The sequence below is a fragment of the Amblyomma americanum genome, chromosome 2 (assembly GCF_052857255.1).
Source record: "Amblyomma americanum isolate KBUSLIRL-KWMA chromosome 2, ASM5285725v1, whole genome shotgun sequence".
In the NCBI taxonomy this organism is placed as follows: domain Eukaryota; kingdom Metazoa; phylum Arthropoda; class Arachnida; order Ixodida; family Ixodidae; genus Amblyomma; species Amblyomma americanum.
In genome coordinates, this window is record NC_135498.1 from 187,865,176 (window position 1) to 187,882,051 (window position 16,876).

General features: G+C 47.3%; 1 pseudogene; it reads right to left on the reverse strand.

Annotated features, from left to right (window-relative positions):
• Positions 1 to 16,876, reverse strand: part of LOC144120303 (uncharacterized) — a 67,272-nt pseudogene that overhangs the window by 28,871 nt on the left and 21,525 nt on the right.

The following is a 16,876-nucleotide window of genomic DNA, read 5'->3' on the forward strand; positions in this document are numbered from 1 at the left end:
GTAATTCAGCGACTCGCTTCAAGATTATTCTTAATAAACACCAGCCGTGCACTCTCCTTCATTTATGCAAGCGTGAAAACATTACTGCTTGCTCCCCTTGATAACAAAGCCGCAAAGAAGCTAGTGCGACGTGCGCCTTCACGGCTCTACATCGAACTGCTAGGCGACAATTTCCCAGAAAATAACGCAGAATGCTGATGGGCATACTTTGTTAGACTCCGTGTCCTTAGCCATGCCTTCGTGCTTCCTGGCGCACGATATCATGCGTTTGCGTTCGCAAGAGCTGGTTTGCGGTTCTTTGAGCCATCTGCTTGACTTCTAACATGCCATATTTTTACCCCTTCGTTTTACATTCCGGAAATTCGCTACATACAGACGTCGGGAATGCCTGGAGTCCGGAATGTTTGCTTAGGATTCCGAAGAGTTCACGCTTGCTGCCATGATGTCAGTGCACTATCCTGAGCTCTATATGGTAAGAAGTTTGATTAGATCCTCTGTGCAAGCAACACAGCTGAAGTTCGCCGTGTGCTGAAGCCGCTAGAAGGAGCTGTGGGCGCTATTGTGAAATCTTTCGTGCACTCCTATGCAGTACGCTCGATCTATCAATGCAACTTTTTCGACGCCCATGCTGGTCCCTCTGTGCTCACGAGAAGGGCGAAAGGACTCATTCAACATGTTAACAAAATAGATGCTCATCGTGTACGAGGCTAAACACGCGCGTCATATGACCATTTAAGGTGTTGACACTAAGCGTGATGTTCTTGCATCCGTTGTCCCGCTTTGCGCGCTTGTCGTGTGATGTCAACATTGATTCTTCGTCAGAGAGGAGGGAAACGTCCCTGTGCTGTGAGCCCCTGCCTCTGCCTGGATGCGCTTGCTTTTGGTCTTGCGGTAGCGCTGCCGCGCTATCGGCGCTAAAACCTGTGGCGCTCCATTCAAAGGAAAGAGCGAATAATTTGGTTCCCCTACTACCAATCTTAATCACCTCTAGTGCATAGAAAAGGGGCGGTAATCGTACGCTCGACGTCGCTGCAGTAAAACTGCGTGCACTTCTACGTCCTCATCCACGTGTTGCATAGCAATGAAGAGAAGATAACGGGGGCGAGGATTTTTTCTTTGCTTTATCGAAGATACCTTTTCTACACGGAAGATATCTGGAGCATCGGTCCTATCTTCACCCAACTGTCCTGGCTGTTCCGGCATCGTTAAGGCAGTTATCGGCCACCGCGGTGCAAATCTAAAGCCCTGATCTCGAGGCGCTTTTCATTTGGAGCATGACTGCGGTATTTCCTTTTCTTCTTTAGGAGGAACGAATAGATGAAATACGAGCGTCACATCGCCTGTCAATGACTTTTTGTCGGCGCTTCGAGATGTAGGCGCTATCTTTGCGACAGAAAATTGTCTGCTGCTTCCCCCGTCGTATGTTGTTTGCTGTGCAATGCAAGCGTGACGACACAAAAGTGCAAGCGAAACTACTGCAGCGACGCCGTATTTGTGTTTATCGACTGTTGTCCACATAGAACTGACGTGTCAGATTGGCTGCAGAGGGGCGAAAAGATTTGCTCCTTGTCATGAACGGAGCGTGAAATGTTCGAACGCCCAGAGTTCGACAGCGCGAGGCAGCACCAACCGCAAATGCAAGCCAAGCCGAGGCAGAGATTCACAGCACAGCAACTATTTCTCCCCCTCCGACGAAGAACCTGTGCGGAAATCACGTGTCAAGCACGCGAAGAGAAAGCGAGAGAACAGTTGCAACAACATCACGCATAGCCTAACACCTTAATTGGTCACATGATGGCGGGCAGTCAAGCTCATACCCATTATTCCCTGGAATTATGGCAAAGTGCTATCTTGTCCGTCTCGTGCTCGTGAGCACAGAGAGACTCCCTTAAGCGCCGAAAGCGCAGCTTTAACCTTTCCCCATAAACCAATGATTATTATTATTATTATATTATTATTATTATTATTATTATTATTATTATTATTATTATTATTATTATTATTATTATTATTATTATTATTATTATTATTATTATTATTATTAGACAGAACATTCTGCTTAGGAGCCTACAAATTCTTAGCGAAAGTGTCAACAACATATGACAGCTGCTCCGGCACAACAGCTACTTCGCCAGCGTTACGTGCGTGGATGCACCGAACTCACTCATTAACACGCAGCTTAAGACAGAGCACTGTAACACTGCGGCGAACAAGAATTTTTCTAGAACAAGAGCGAACACGCCGGACTTTGATCAAGTTTATATGTTGGCAATTTCCAGGTTACAAGACGGAATTTCAAGAAAAGAGCACTTCAGAAATCACGCAGATGCATGAAAGAGTCGCTGCAGAGCTCATGTGAAGGGAAAAGGACAGTATCGTACGCCAGGAAGCCGAAAAGTAAGGAGAAGCACAAGGAGTCCAACTACATAAGGCCTCCAGCACAGTGCCTTACTTTCAGAAAAACTGCAGTAACGCACCATGCTGGCGGCCATGCTCTCTTGCACCACAGCCACATTCGAAGAGCGAAAAGGAAAGGCACCCGTCGCACAACCTTTTTTCCAGCTTCGTTATCAAGGAGAGCAAGAAGGAAAGAGGATCTCACGCCCTCTCAGCGCCCACCCTCGAAGCCGGAGCGCTCCGAGGCGCGCCAGCGACGGCAGCGCCACGCCAGGTGTGAGAAATCGCTCCTGACTCGGTCGGAGCGGCGTGGGAACATTTTGCCACCCCTGTGCGCTACTGATGACAGAGTGCCCGCCAAGAGCGCGGTGGCGCCCTCACTCACGCAGGAAGCCTCGCGGGCTCTACTCACATGCCACTTAATCACCAGTCATTAGAAAACAGCCGCTTCACCCTCCCACCACCTCACCATGCACTTGATTCAGAATGTCTTGCTGTCTGGCGGTAACTGCAGACAAACTGATACATTTCGCCTTACCTCCTTCATCGCTACCACCCTACCACTTTGTTCAACATGTGGGGTGGCCAAGGCCACCCGCGTATGCGCTACCTGTGGGAATTTGCCCAACCCATGGCTGTTTCCCCCGTACCCAACCCAGGCCCGTGGACTCAGGGACAAGTAGGAGCCCACCTTTGACGACTTTTTGTTGCGAAAGCAACACTACGCCAGCCAGCCAGCCAGCTCGGCTAGTCATGTGTGGACGCACTTCAGCCGTATGTCGTTTGCCATGGCCGACGAACGACCTTGTGCCGCCGTTGCCTAGCAATGCCACAGCCGCGCTCCTCCGCTGGAGTAGAGGGAGAGTAGGTGTCGCCTCGCGGGGTATATATATATATATATATATATATATATATATATATATATATATATATATATATATATATATATATATATATATATATATATATATATATATATATATATATAGATATATATATATGCGCTTCGCCTCACTGGATTCTAGTCGTTCCTTATGGAAAGCGCGAAAGAGACACGCAACAACGAAAGAACGAAGCGAGGAAGAGCCAAGGCGCTCAAGAGACGGCAGAAGAACGCGCCGCACGACTCGAGAAGCGTCGTAACGAACATGCGGCTAGAAGCGGTCGCGCCACGTCCCGGAGTGACTCTTCATCTGCGGAAGAGACCGCTGTGAGTTCTCGAGAGTGTCGGAATGAGACGCTGCGTAGGCGACGTGGCGAGGAAACGAAGCTTTCACAATTCAACTAGGGTGAACCAGAGCTAAACCACAGCCAATTTTTGTAGAAGATGACGATGACGCTCTCAGGCTTCTTAAATAAATTGTTCCTTCTCCTCCTCCAGCTGGTGCCCATCATCGTCAGCGTGCCGTCGACAGACACACCCGAAAGTTTAACAGACCGACTGACAAGATTGTGGCCGTCGAATTCCCGTCCGTCGTTCCAGTTAGGAATGAAAAATATGCGAAAATTTCGAATGCTAAAAATCGACTAAGAAAGTAAGTTGTTCTACTGCTGGAAGCATTGTGAAGATAATAAGAACAAGAATATGCATTTCATTTGTACCCATATACGCCAGACGTTTGTCACCGGAAAGACTCTTTTATGGATTCTTGTTCACATACAGGATATTTCCCCTCAATGTTCTGCAATTTATAAAAATGGGCTCTTTACCTGAACCGTTTTGTTCTGTAAATTGCTAATTTGGGTCTGCGAACTGAAGCATGAAAGTTTGAGCCAGGTGTTACATCGTTTCTTGCATTACAGTAGAACCAATGCCGAACTGTACAAAAACGAAGCCGGGCTTTCCCAAGCCGCAGTGATGCGGCTTTTTCCCGTCAGCCCCTTTTCTCCTTCAGAGATAAACTGCAGTTTAATTTCATTTCATTTGATTTGAAACAGGCGCAATTTTCGAGGTCACAGCGCCAAGGGCGAGTACGTTCTCTAAATAAAAAAATACGCATATTACTTACGGTGGGCTACACGTCGCGCAGTAAACAGTTAGCACGTCTTAGCTGGATTTTGATACGCTACACCGCAGATAGATAATATCCTATGTAGAAAAATGCGCTCTTCTAACTCTAAAAGCGCATTTTTAAAAATTGGAGACCATTTTAGGCGAAACACTTGGCATACGCTCTACTCCCGGTGCTCTGGCTTACGGAATACTGTTACTTCATGGCGTGTAGTGGCGATATTGGGTACATTTGTGTACACTCACATCTATGGTGAGACAAAGAAGGCGAATGTGGAGCAACACTGAAATGTACCAGAAATGGACAGCGCAGGGCAACTTGTTCCGTCTCTGCATGACGGTGTTTCAAGGATCCCGTCTGGTAGCGTCTTCCCAAAAGCTGAGTTAGTGAAGCTGCAAGATCTATGACGGCGAAAGTTGACTGCACCACGGAAAAAAGAGAAAGGAACATGACGGACGAGCCGATAACTGTACTACCTCCTACAAAAACTGTTGAGCAAATTCCACTGCAGTGCCAGAAAAATAGCTAGATGAGGCGCTGAAACAAGCAGTATGCATATGTGAGACAGCTTTGTTGTTAAGAGCCGATACTGGCCTGAAGCCTCCGAGCGCTGAAGGGTTGCATTCGAGTTGCCGTTAATTTCTCACGTTTAGCGGGGGACTCCCTGCGGTAGAATACGGTTTACGGGATTTTAACGTCCCAAAGCGACTCAGGCTATGATGGACGCCGTAGTGAAGGGCAGCGGAAATTTCGATCGGTGCACGAACGGGCCTCTAGCATTTCGCCTCCATCGAAATTCGACTGCTGCCGCGACCGGGGTCTAACCCGCGTCTTTCGGGTTAGCAGCTGAGCCAGAGCTTAGCTGGGCAACCACTGAGCCACCACGGCGGCTCTGCGGTAGAATACGACGGCGCGATAAAGCAAGAAGAATTTTGAAAGAGTATAACGAACACTTACGTGGTGTCTTAAAATGGCTGTTATGCTCTAACTGCATTTCGTTCCTGCAAAATCACGCGTTGTACTGGGCGGCTGTCAATTTTCCAGAAGTTAGAAATGAAAAGTGCTGCAATGTTGCGATGACCAAAGAAGGACTACAAGATCGCTTTCTTAGCAGCCGTGTAGAAAATTCAGTTTTAAAAATTTTACCACATATTGTCATGCGAACGAAATCGCTCAACAAGTGCCGTTCAGTCCTTTCTTATCAGCAGAATGGAAAGGATGATGTAATGGCTTAACTTCTAATTGTTTAAGAACGGAAAAATAATATTAAATGAAGTGCACTTGCTTGCCTTTTTTTTCAAACGAAAGGTTTACATAATAATAATAATAATAATTGGTTTTTGGTGGAAAGGAAATGGCGCAGTATCTGTCTCATATATCGTTGGACACCTGAACCGCGCCGTAAGGGAAGGGATAAAGGAGGGAGTGAAAGAAGACAGACGCGGATTTAGCCGTGATCTGCAGTTTGACAAAATGGCATTCGTCTGGGCTAGTTGGTATAATTCCATCTGTGGGCCAGCGTGAACATTGGGACGCAGGGACGCAGACATACGCATTGAAACACGAAACACAGCACTGTCTTAACAGCTGCCTAACGTCCTGTGTGCACAGCTTCTTTGTTATACTGCGCGATAGCAATCTTCCCTTGCAGGTAATGTCGGCAATCAAGAGCGTTAAAGTAGAAGGTGGGGCTTGAAGAACAGAGAAGAAAAGAGGAGCCGATACAGAGAGGAACATCAGCGCTGTGTTTCCTGTTTCAATGTGCCTCTCTACGTCCCTGCGTCCCAAAGTTCACGGTGGCCTACAGATGCAGATTGACCTTCATTTGACCGCAGCTGCGCTGTAGAGTTGGCAACGCCGCCGGCGGCGGCTTGGCGCATGCGCTCTGCGCAGCTGGGTCTCCGCCTGAAACACGTCACTCACCGCGCGCATGGAGCGCCGCGCTTGCCTAGTCATGCGGGCTTGGCCATGCATGAGGGCGAGACCGGGCCGTCTTCTCTGAGCGTTGCGCGGGAGGCTTTGGGCAGTCGTCGGAAAGCGGCGTCTGGCCACCCCGCGGATATCGCCTGGGGAGCTGCTTCACAGAAAAGGGTTCGGAACGCCAAGCGCGCGAAGCTTTCCCTTGTATACCGAAGCTTAGCCACTGTTAAGCCAGAGCCAGATTTTTTTTTAATTTGATCATTCCTTTTAATTTCATCAATGGGTTACACAGAGAGCAGAACGGTAGGTCTAAAAATTAACATGCAAAAAACCAAAGTAATGTTTAACAGTCTAGCAAGCGAACAGAAGTACACAATTGGAAGCGAGGTGCTGGAAGAAGTAAAGGAATACTACTTAGGACAGGTAGTGGCTGCTGATCCCGATCATTAGAGGGAAACAACTATAAGGATAAGAACGGGCTGGAGCGCACATGGCAGGTGCTCTCAGATCATGAATAGCAGGTTAGCAATATCCCTCAAGAGAAAACTGTTGAACAGCTGTATATTACCAGTACTCACCTACGGACCTACGGGGCAGAAGCGTGGCGGCTAACGAAAAAGGTTCAGCTTAAGTACAACACAGCGAGCCATGGAAAGAAAAATGATAGGTGTAACGTTAAGAGCCCGGAAGCGGGCCTAGTTGGTGAGGGAACAAACGCGTGTTAGGGACATCCTGCTGGAAATCAAGGGGAGGTTGTGGACTTAGGCAGGGCATGTAATTCGAAGGCAAGATAACCGCTGGTCCTAAAAATAATGGAGTAGGTTCCAAGAGAAGGCAAGCGTAGCATGGGGCGGCAGAAGGTTAGGTGGGCGCAGCTGGCAAATCACAGGGTTAATTGGAGAGACATGGGAGATCCCTTTACTCTACAGTGGGTGCAGTCTGGATGATGATGATGATTTTTTTAAAAAGCTTTTAATCGCTGTTTGAATGTTCAGAAACAAAATATTTGCGCAAGACTCCATTTATTATGTGTCCTCTAGACAGTCCATTTTTTTCCTGTTTTCCATCCATCGGGAAAAAATAAGGAAAAAGGTTTTTTCATCTCAAAGTTCTCGTTTTTTTTCCCAGCCCTCACATTACTAGCTGTCCTTCTGACTTCACCAGTTGCAGACTGTGCTTATAATCGCTACGACCTCTTCCTGACCTTTAACGAGAAGCTTTCTGGATTAATGGCGGTGCTCACATCCAATGTTTCAGCGATTCCAACGAACCATTCCCTTTCTACGTCATGGCCCCAAAGCTCTAGGCGTAGTCACTACGAAAACTGTTCACTATCATGCGCACCAGTTTTCTGGTACCAGAGCCACCACGAAACTCACGAAAGCAAAACCACCAGCACTGCGACTTTGCAAAAAAAAAAAAACAGTTGGGATAAACACTGAAGACGACGAGCCTGTGTCCTCCGCGCAACAACTTGTTGGCTGTTCCGTGTAACCGATAGCGTCAGGAAGGTCTGTGACTTGGTTGCCACCGGTGCAGAAATCTGCACCTTGCCTTCTGATTTGGAAGAATGACACCATGGCGGCATTGGGCCACCTCTCCCTGCAGTCAAAATATACCACACAATCCCACGATCAAAATTAGGTCATTTCTCAATAAATGCTTGCAGCTATTAGCTCTAGCGGCTGGTCACTTAAATTTATTTTTCCAGTTTGTGCTCCAACATTAATCTTTTCGATAGGTGTTCTATAATAAGACTTATAAGTTAATAATCGCTTCCTAGCTCTTCCGCTCCTCCTTCGTGCATTTCCTTATTACCGAGGTAGTCGTGAATTCGGAATGGCCAACATGATTTTTTTATTCGCTCTCTGTTGACAAATAGCTTGTGCTGCTCACAGAGTTTAAGAAGTAACTTCTTATTAATTTCTGCTATTTCATCCAGAGCTTGGATGCCCTTATCCCAAAACTGCTTTATATTATCGTTAAGACATCTCATGAGGTCTTATCCGTCCCAGTCCATCAACAGACTACTACGAGTGACGTCCCTTGTCCACCAACTATGCCTGACACTGAGATATTGTTTTTACATTTGGATTTTACTCCCTGCCGATTCGTTCCTTGATGGGCCAGCACTTCAACCTCCGCACATTTCTTTTCAGTTGTTTTTCTACTGCACTTCACAAATGTAACCTTCGATTGAAAGTGAAACGGTCCAGATCACAGAGCGGCGTCTGAGGAACAACGTGTGCGCCTATTTCTTCTTCGTTTAGAAGCCACGTAGTTTGTAATTCCTCCGCGTTATTTCTGCTGCGGAACTCGTTATTAGTTCGAAAGCACTATTCCAGACGTACCAATGCCGAGCAAGAATTTTGTCTTTTCTAGTGCCGTGCTCCGAACTAACCCGAGCTTACCCGACTTGCTCGGGTAAGCTCGGGTTAGTTCGGAGAAGCGTCGCGCAAGCAGCAGCCAATGGGAGGCAGAGGGCAGTTAACTTGATTGGCCACCGAAGGTTTCTCGGGAAGAGAAACTTGGGTCGCGCAATCAATACCGGTGGCTGTGATAAAAACAGCCACCTTCCACTGCAGTGGCGCATCGGTTAACCGCTGCGCCACTGCTCTGGCATGAGGACTGGCCGCCATCTATGAATGCTAAGTAGAGAATGGCCATTTCTGCATATATGGGCATTAACCCAGTGAAGGTATCGCGTTATACTCTTCCCAAGCAGCGCAGGTAATTGGCCCAACATTGGAGCGTGTATTGGCAAAGGCCGACCCTACAAAGAGCCAGGATGGGACCATCCTGTTGCAATATTGGGCCGATTACCTGTGCTGCTTGGGTTAAGGCGGAGCTTAAGTGTAGTGTTCAAGTCAAGACTGAACACATGCTTTTGCACGTCTACTCGATTTAACTACGTTAAAACCCTTTTCTTCTGTTTTTTCCTACTCCCTCTGACCGTTTTGTTAATACTGCCGTCCCAATGAACATTTTTATTGATGTATTTCAAGATACTGTCAATCTCTTGACAGGAACATAAACTTGGTTTGTGCTAGTGGTTTTAGTTTCCTGGAAACATAACGCAGAAAAAAAGACAAGGAGGGCGTAACAGTCAGACAAGGGCTAGACCTTGTTGTGTCGTCCTTGTCTTTTTGCGCTGTGTTTCCAAGAAACCCTGAAGGGAACTTTACAGGAGGGGGTTGGTGTACCTGTACACAGGCAGTAATGCAGTTACAATGAAATGTGTGCGAAAAGGGAGGTGAAAAACATTGGAGCATCTGTACATGCCCAAAAGCGATGCTTATCGCCAGCTATTGAAAAATTTCTGCCACTGGAGCTACACCTTCGCAACGAAACAGCTATTTTTAGCTGTCTATAGAAAAGTATATCCGCCTGAAAATACAGTTAAAGATGACCATAGCAACTTGGCCCGTTTAACTACTGCCTGCCATAACATACTTTTGTTTGGGGTATATGCATTCGAGTCGCTAGAGCAATAAACAGTTTTTAAATTTGCTAGCAAGCCTGTAGCCGACTATACCTTACTAACAGCAAGAAAGAATTGAATGTGTTTTAGCTCAACTAATCTATTATATGCAAAGCGAAAGGTGTCGGCGTTCATTGCGTTCATTGGCGTCGGCGCTGACAGCGGTCTGCACGTCGATGATTTTGAATAAAGGAAGGGCGCATAAATGGCTCCCTGGGTCGGTGGAGGCCGCAATCGCGTTTTGAGGTTCGTGGCGGTGATAAGAGATAGTTGTGGGCTGCGTGCATTTGCGCTGACAACGTTGGGTCAGGTACGCAACACTGCAGCAATAGGCCGCAGCGCTCATTGGGTGACCAACCTCTCGCGATCAACCATAAATGCCACCTGCCAGGGTGGCAGTGTGGGCGCGCAGCCTCTCCAGTGAGCGGAAGGCACTCAGCGTTACAGACGCCAAGCCACGCCTGCTCGGCTAGATCGCGTGGTCAGACAGCAGCCGCTAAGCAGCTCTGGAGCCCCGGCGCAGCGACGGCGAAGTCACGTGAGGCGTTGCGATGGCAACGGCGCAGCAAGGAAGTTCAATGTCAAACTGCAGCCCTTGGCGAAATCAGCGCCGCTAGGCCAGTGAAGCTTTCGCTTTAATATACACTAGACTTCCGTGATCCCTGATTCAGGCCACATCGAAAAGAAAAGTATTTTGCGTCACCAAGCACTGACTCAGGGGCCACCCAAAAACGTGTCCTGACGGCACGAGTGCTCTCTAGAGGACCGCCTGCCAAGTGCGACCGGAGCGCCCTCGCGCGGAGGTCGGCCCACTCACTGATGAGCGCTTTCTCGTCCTGCTTGTGGAGCCGCGTGTTCTCTTAGCGCGGTGCGGTCACCATGAGGTAGGAGCCCAGGATGGTCAGGCCCCGCGTCAGCTTCGAAAGGGGCGAATACCGGCGTCAGGGCGAGTCGTGCACTCCACTCTTGACTGTACAGTATGTGCCATACTTAGAGGAAACACGGCAGCGCTTCGCGAAGAGCGGCGGCCATTCGTTGCTACGTTCCCTGCTAAGTGTGGCATATATCCGGTACAGAGCTTAAACGCACCGTGCAAAAAGGAAAATAAAAAACGGAGACAGCAGATGCACCAGGACATTAATGGCACAGCCACACTCGAGAGGAAGCACGAAACAAGCAGTTAATTCCTTCTGGTATTCTGCCTTTGTTTTCGAGCAGTTTCTTAAACGTGAGAGTCATGATGCGCCTTCCGCATTCTGCCGTCCAACAACAAGCTAATGACAACGAAATAGACATCGATAGCGCTCCATCAAAACCTCAAACCGCTACCGCCGGAGGCTGTCTTGACAAAAGCGAAAAGCAAAACGAACAAAACTCGACTCGTGGGCAATGTGGTAACGGATTTCAAGCATGCTCTCCGTTCATCATCGCCGCCATCACGATTACTAATTTGCTCGAAACTGCTCGGAAATATCGCGGAAAGCAGTTGTACGTTATCAATGAAATGAACGGCGACTGCAGGAAAAGCGTCCGAACTAGTAAGCGTTCACTTTCAACGTCCGTTTCCCTTAGTTACGGCCGCCGCCATTCCTGCCTTGAATAAAGAGGTGCCTTAATAAACCTATGATTGACAGCAGCGGCCTCAGAACAGCTAGTGCCGTCTGAATCGTCGCCTTTGCTGGGCAGGCTAGTTCTCGCATTGTCACCCTATTTTTTAGCTACCCATAACAACCAGCAGTCTTTACTACTGCCTTGATCAAAGTAGTTGTATACATTGTGATGTGGACATTCTATCTAATTACTCGACCATGCCTACTACTGGTGAATCCGAAAAAGAAATTGATCAACTTGTATTAAAACTGGGCAGAGGAGGTAAAGAACTTTTCAATCACCTATTCAGCAAACCGGTGACTAAATTCTACTGCACCGCAATAGACATTCAGGGACGAAGAAAAACAGACGGAGAATGTGGAACAAAAGGCTGAATTGCTAGAAGACATGCTAGAAGAGCTACGCTGAAATTTCGCCCTTCTATATAAGGGTAAAAAAGGAGCTTAGGAAGCGTAGCACTCAGCTCCAAAACAATAGCTCTGCACTTGAGCTTCATTAGTGGATGAAGCAAGACGAGATCCACCATATGCTACTCTTGAGTTTGTCCACCGAGTAGAACACAAATCTTAATTGCCAGATTTTGTTGCCGCATTAAGAGGGCTAGTTTCATCATCGTGGCAAGGAAAGAACTGTTAGGGTGGCATGGCGTCGGTGTTGAGAGCTCGGGTCTACTTCCTATAACGATCATTAATCCATTGAAAACAAAGGCCGAATTTAAGGGCGGGCACGCCAAGAACGCAGAGTGATAATTTTTCTGAACAGAAAAGAGCCAAATCAAGGTTTAGGTGTGTACATCTATACAAACGCCAACATCAAGTGCTGTATATATTTTCTTGACTGTACTTTGGAGATAACTCTAATGTGCGTTGACCTCATAGCTCCTAGCATCTGTATACATATTTTTTTCAACCTTGTTGGTTTCGCTTTCTTTATCTTAAGTGTTATGTTAATGTGCTCATGTTTCAGCCGCAGACCAGCCGAAACGCAGTCGTAGACGTGAAGGGGACCATAGAGCGGCCGGAGTTTTAATCGCTTAGCCCAGAGCCGGATAGAGCTCTCCCCTCGCGACCGCTTCGTCCTCGCCACGGCGTAGCGCGCAGGTAGCTCGAGCCAAGACCGTGGCATCAGTGACAATATCTTCAGTTGAGGGCATGTAGGGTAGGACTGAATAAAAAAAAATTGGCGGTGGTTTAGCTGTGGTGAAACCTGAAGTGAAGCGATAGCTACAGCTGGCCGAGTGGAACTTGGTCACTTGACCAACCACGTGTGGAACCACTTGATCAGCCACGGCACCGCGCCGCCGACAGCTGCTCCGCATCACGTGACCAACCACGCTGGAAGCTCGATAGGATACCGTAATGTAGCTTTCGCTACAAAAACTCATCGGATGGTTACCAGTCTGTAACACGGAATTCAGCTAGAGATATTTGCGTACATTCATTTCATGACATAATAATACAAGGAACACAAGAGCAACGTGCACACGTATATAGTTATAGAGCCCATTCTTTAGTTGTTCCCACGTGCTCATTATTCTGCTAGTTCTCCCCTACAAATGTCCACCGTTAAACATGTGTGGTGCCACCGCAGCTGAGCCTCTCCTCGGGCGGCGCGTTTCTCAGCTGCCGCTGCAGACGGAGCGTGCTACATTCCCCACTCTCGCCTTGCTAGCTCCCCTCTGTCCGCGATAACCACCTTCCGGATGGTTTCTGTCGTAGACACCATCCGGGTAAGCGCTCCCCTCCTGTTTCTACGTCACCTTGCACCAGACCGGCCTCTGCACCTTTTTCATTCAATTGCTTCTTCTCTCTCTCTTACGCTCTCGCCAAACCCTCTTTCTTCCACGATAACGGTTGCGCATTCTTAGAGTGTTGTCCTACCCTTTTTCTTCCGGAGTAACCCTCCTCCTTCTACGGTAGCTTCCCACCGAGTTGTCGGCATGACAATCACTCTCCGGTCACGCACTACAACAACTACAACCACGAGAAACATACGGAACGGACGCTTAGCAGCGGTCGCTGTAGAAACTCACAGATGATCATTTGTAGTCATGCGGTGGCGCATACGGCCGTGTATCCAACGGTGCACTGAGCACACTTGGCATCTGAATCTCCTGTGCGGGGCTTCAGCTGCTTAACGCCCCAGTTGCGTCTTTGAATTCGCTTTCACCATGGAATGATGGCTTGGGAAGGACTCTTATGGAGGAGGGTGGAAACCTTTGGAGAGTAAAGGTTGACATGTGCGTGGACCCTGATAGTTGAGACTTGTATTTTTGCCGGTGACTGCCCATGTATGGAGTCCTGGAGGGTGCTCGGAGGAGGCAGCTTCCGGGCCCGGAGGGAGGCCGGAATGTAGACGCTTCACAAAGGCAGGAGCAGGCGCCGCCGCTAACGCATAATAAAGCGCCTGGACGGCGCTTTCCTCATCTCGAGCCCTTGATTCCTCCCCATTTCTACGATTGGCCGCCGCGTTTTCTTCTCTCCACGTGATTCGTAGCACTCTTATTTACCATGTTCACTCTCCCATCTCCTCTCCACATTCCACTGAGCGTCATCTCACAGCACCAGACAGAGAGATTTTGCGAACATTGGGGCAGTAATGCTAACACATTAAAGAAAGCGATCATCGAACTAATATAGATCTCTCACTGTTTTCATTCCTCCTTTTTCTGGAACGTTAAGTTGATTTGGTCAAAAAATAACAAATGAATTTCTGACAGACTCTTCACAAACAGCCATACATATAAAAGCAAGAAACATTACACAATGTAACGACGATCTTTGAAATCTGCTCTCAACTTTCACTCCCTCATTTGCTGTCAAAAGATGGCGGCCAGCTTTTTTTCCAGGCGTATGTGTCACAATTCTCACACAGATAATCCTCTAAGCACAGAAATGCCGCCATCAAAACATTTACATAGCCTCTTTACTTACAAGCAAAGCTTAACATGTGCGGGCCGGCTAGTTGTTTGTTCATACTTCAAGACTAGAACACAGTGATAACAATGACAAGACGAGCAACAAAGGACGCAAAGCACAAGCGCTGCACTAACAACTGATTTTTAATTGAGCGAAACGCCCAAACCGGACGGTGTCTAAGCACAAGACTCATCATCATTTTCGTCAGCAGACACTGTAACCAGTCCCAAAACTGCAGACCTCACTTCCGAAGAAAAACTGTTCTGAGCAAGTGCCGGCATATCACCACAAAAGTGATAATAGACGCTCACGCCATTTCAAAATTCTTGATAAATGTGTCAGCAAGGCTTCCGTGCACATAAGCAAAAAAGAACTGCTATTCCTGCACAACAATGATAAATTGAATGATTGGATAGATGGGTAGAAGAGTGAAGAAATCGTGCCATCGAAGCATGAGCTGTTTTTCTTTTTTGTGCCGCCACGAGCCTGGTGCCTATCAGAACATCGTAATTTTTTTTTGACGACGACCACACATGCCTGTTTCATTAAAAGACTGTTTTCTCATTTTTTTGTTGTTAAGGTCCTTCCAGCTTTTAGCCACACCTTGTCATATTCATTCGATGTATAATATTCTACCATTCATTTTTCAACGTTTTATAGCTACTACGCTTGACACCTCGTTATAGGTCGTTTATCGATTTTATGGCTGTCTACACCTTGTGACATTAATTGTGTATGCACTCATCCAGTGTATTTTATTGTATATAATTTTGTAAACATCACATCGCTTATTAGCCTTATCACCTGTTGTCTCATCGCTTTTATGAGCCTTTGCAATATGTGACACTGACTGTATCTGCTTACAACTGATACTACTTCCCTATACTATATTGTGTACGTTTCGCTCAATAAAAATCAGCGCTAGTGTTTTTCGCGCTTCTCTTGTCTTGTCCTTGTTACCTTTGCTCTCTAGCGTTAAAGTTCATACAAAGGCCCGAGTGAGGATCGAGAAAGTGGCCATGATCGAGTACGAGAGTCATTTCAGTGCTGTTTGGAGCTGGGACAAGTATGTAATGTGCCCGGAAGGAGGAGGTGGGTTGGTTGCGTGACGAGTAGATTTGCAAGAGAAGACGGCGCGACAGGTGAGACAAAGGAGCCACAAAAAACGACAGTGTCTTTTTCAGGACAGGACAGGTCTTCATTAATAGTTTCAGTGTCGTTGGGAGCGGGGACAAGCATGTCGAGTTCTCGAAAGGAGGAGGTGGGTTGGTTTGGTGACAAGTAGATGTACAAAAAAGACGGCGTAACAGATGAAGACTAAAGAAGCCCCAAAAAACGACAGGATCTTCTTCAGGATAGGACAGATCTTCGTCAGTCGTTTCAGTGTTGTTGGCAAGTTGGACAAGTATGTCGAGGGCCTGGAAGGAGAAGGTAGGTTAGTTGCGTGACGAGTTTATTTGTAAAAGAAGATGGCGCGACAGGTGAAGACAAAGGAGCCACAAAAAACGACAGGATTATCTTCAGAACAGGGCAAGTTTTTGTCAATCGTTTGAGTGTTGTTTGGAGAAGGGACAAGTATGTCGAGTGCACAAAGGGAGGAGGTGGGTTTATTGGGTGACGAGTAGATGTAGAAAAGAAGATGGAGCGAGCGATGAAAACAAAAGAGACACAAAAAAGACATGATATTCCTCAGGACAGGACATGTCTTCGTTCATTGCTTCAGTTTTGGGAGCTGGGACAAGTATGTCGAGTGCTCAGAAGGAGGAGGTGGGTTGGTTGGTTGATGAGTAGATGTGCAAAAAAAGACGGCGCGACAGATCAAGAGAAGGGAGCCACAAAAAAGACAGGATATTCTTCAGGACAGGACTGGTCTTCGTCAATCGTTTCAGTGTTGTTGGGTGGAGGGACAAGTATGTCGAGTGCTCGGAAGGAGGGGTTGGGTTGATTGAGTGACGAGCAGATGTACAAAACAAGACAGCGCGGCAGATGAAGACAAAAGAGCCGCAAAAAACGACAGTATAGGTCTTCGTAATTCGTTACAGTGTTGTTTGGAGCTGGAACAAGTATCTCGAGTGCCCAGAAGGAGGAGGTGGGTTGGTTAGGTGGCTAGTAGATTTGCAAAAGAAGTCTGTGCGAGAGATGAAGACAAGGGAGCCACAAAGAACGACAGGTCCTTCTTCTGGACAGTACAGGTCCTAGAAAATCCTTAAAGGGTTGTTTTGAGCTGGGACAGGTATGTCCATTGCCAGGAAGAAAGAGGTGGGTTGGTTGGGTGACGAGCAGATGTGCAAAAGAAGAGGTTGTGTCAGACGAAGACAAAGGAGCCACAAAAACGACAGGATAGGTCTTCGTAAATCGTTACAGTGTTTTTTAGAGCTGGAAAAAATTTTGACGAGTGCCCAGAAGGATTAGGTGGGTTGGTTAGGTGACGAGTAGATTTGAAAAAGAACTCAGCACGACAGATGAAGACAAAAGAGTCCTAAAAGCGACAGGATCTTCTTCAGGACAGGACAGGTCGTTGTCAGTGGTTACAGTGT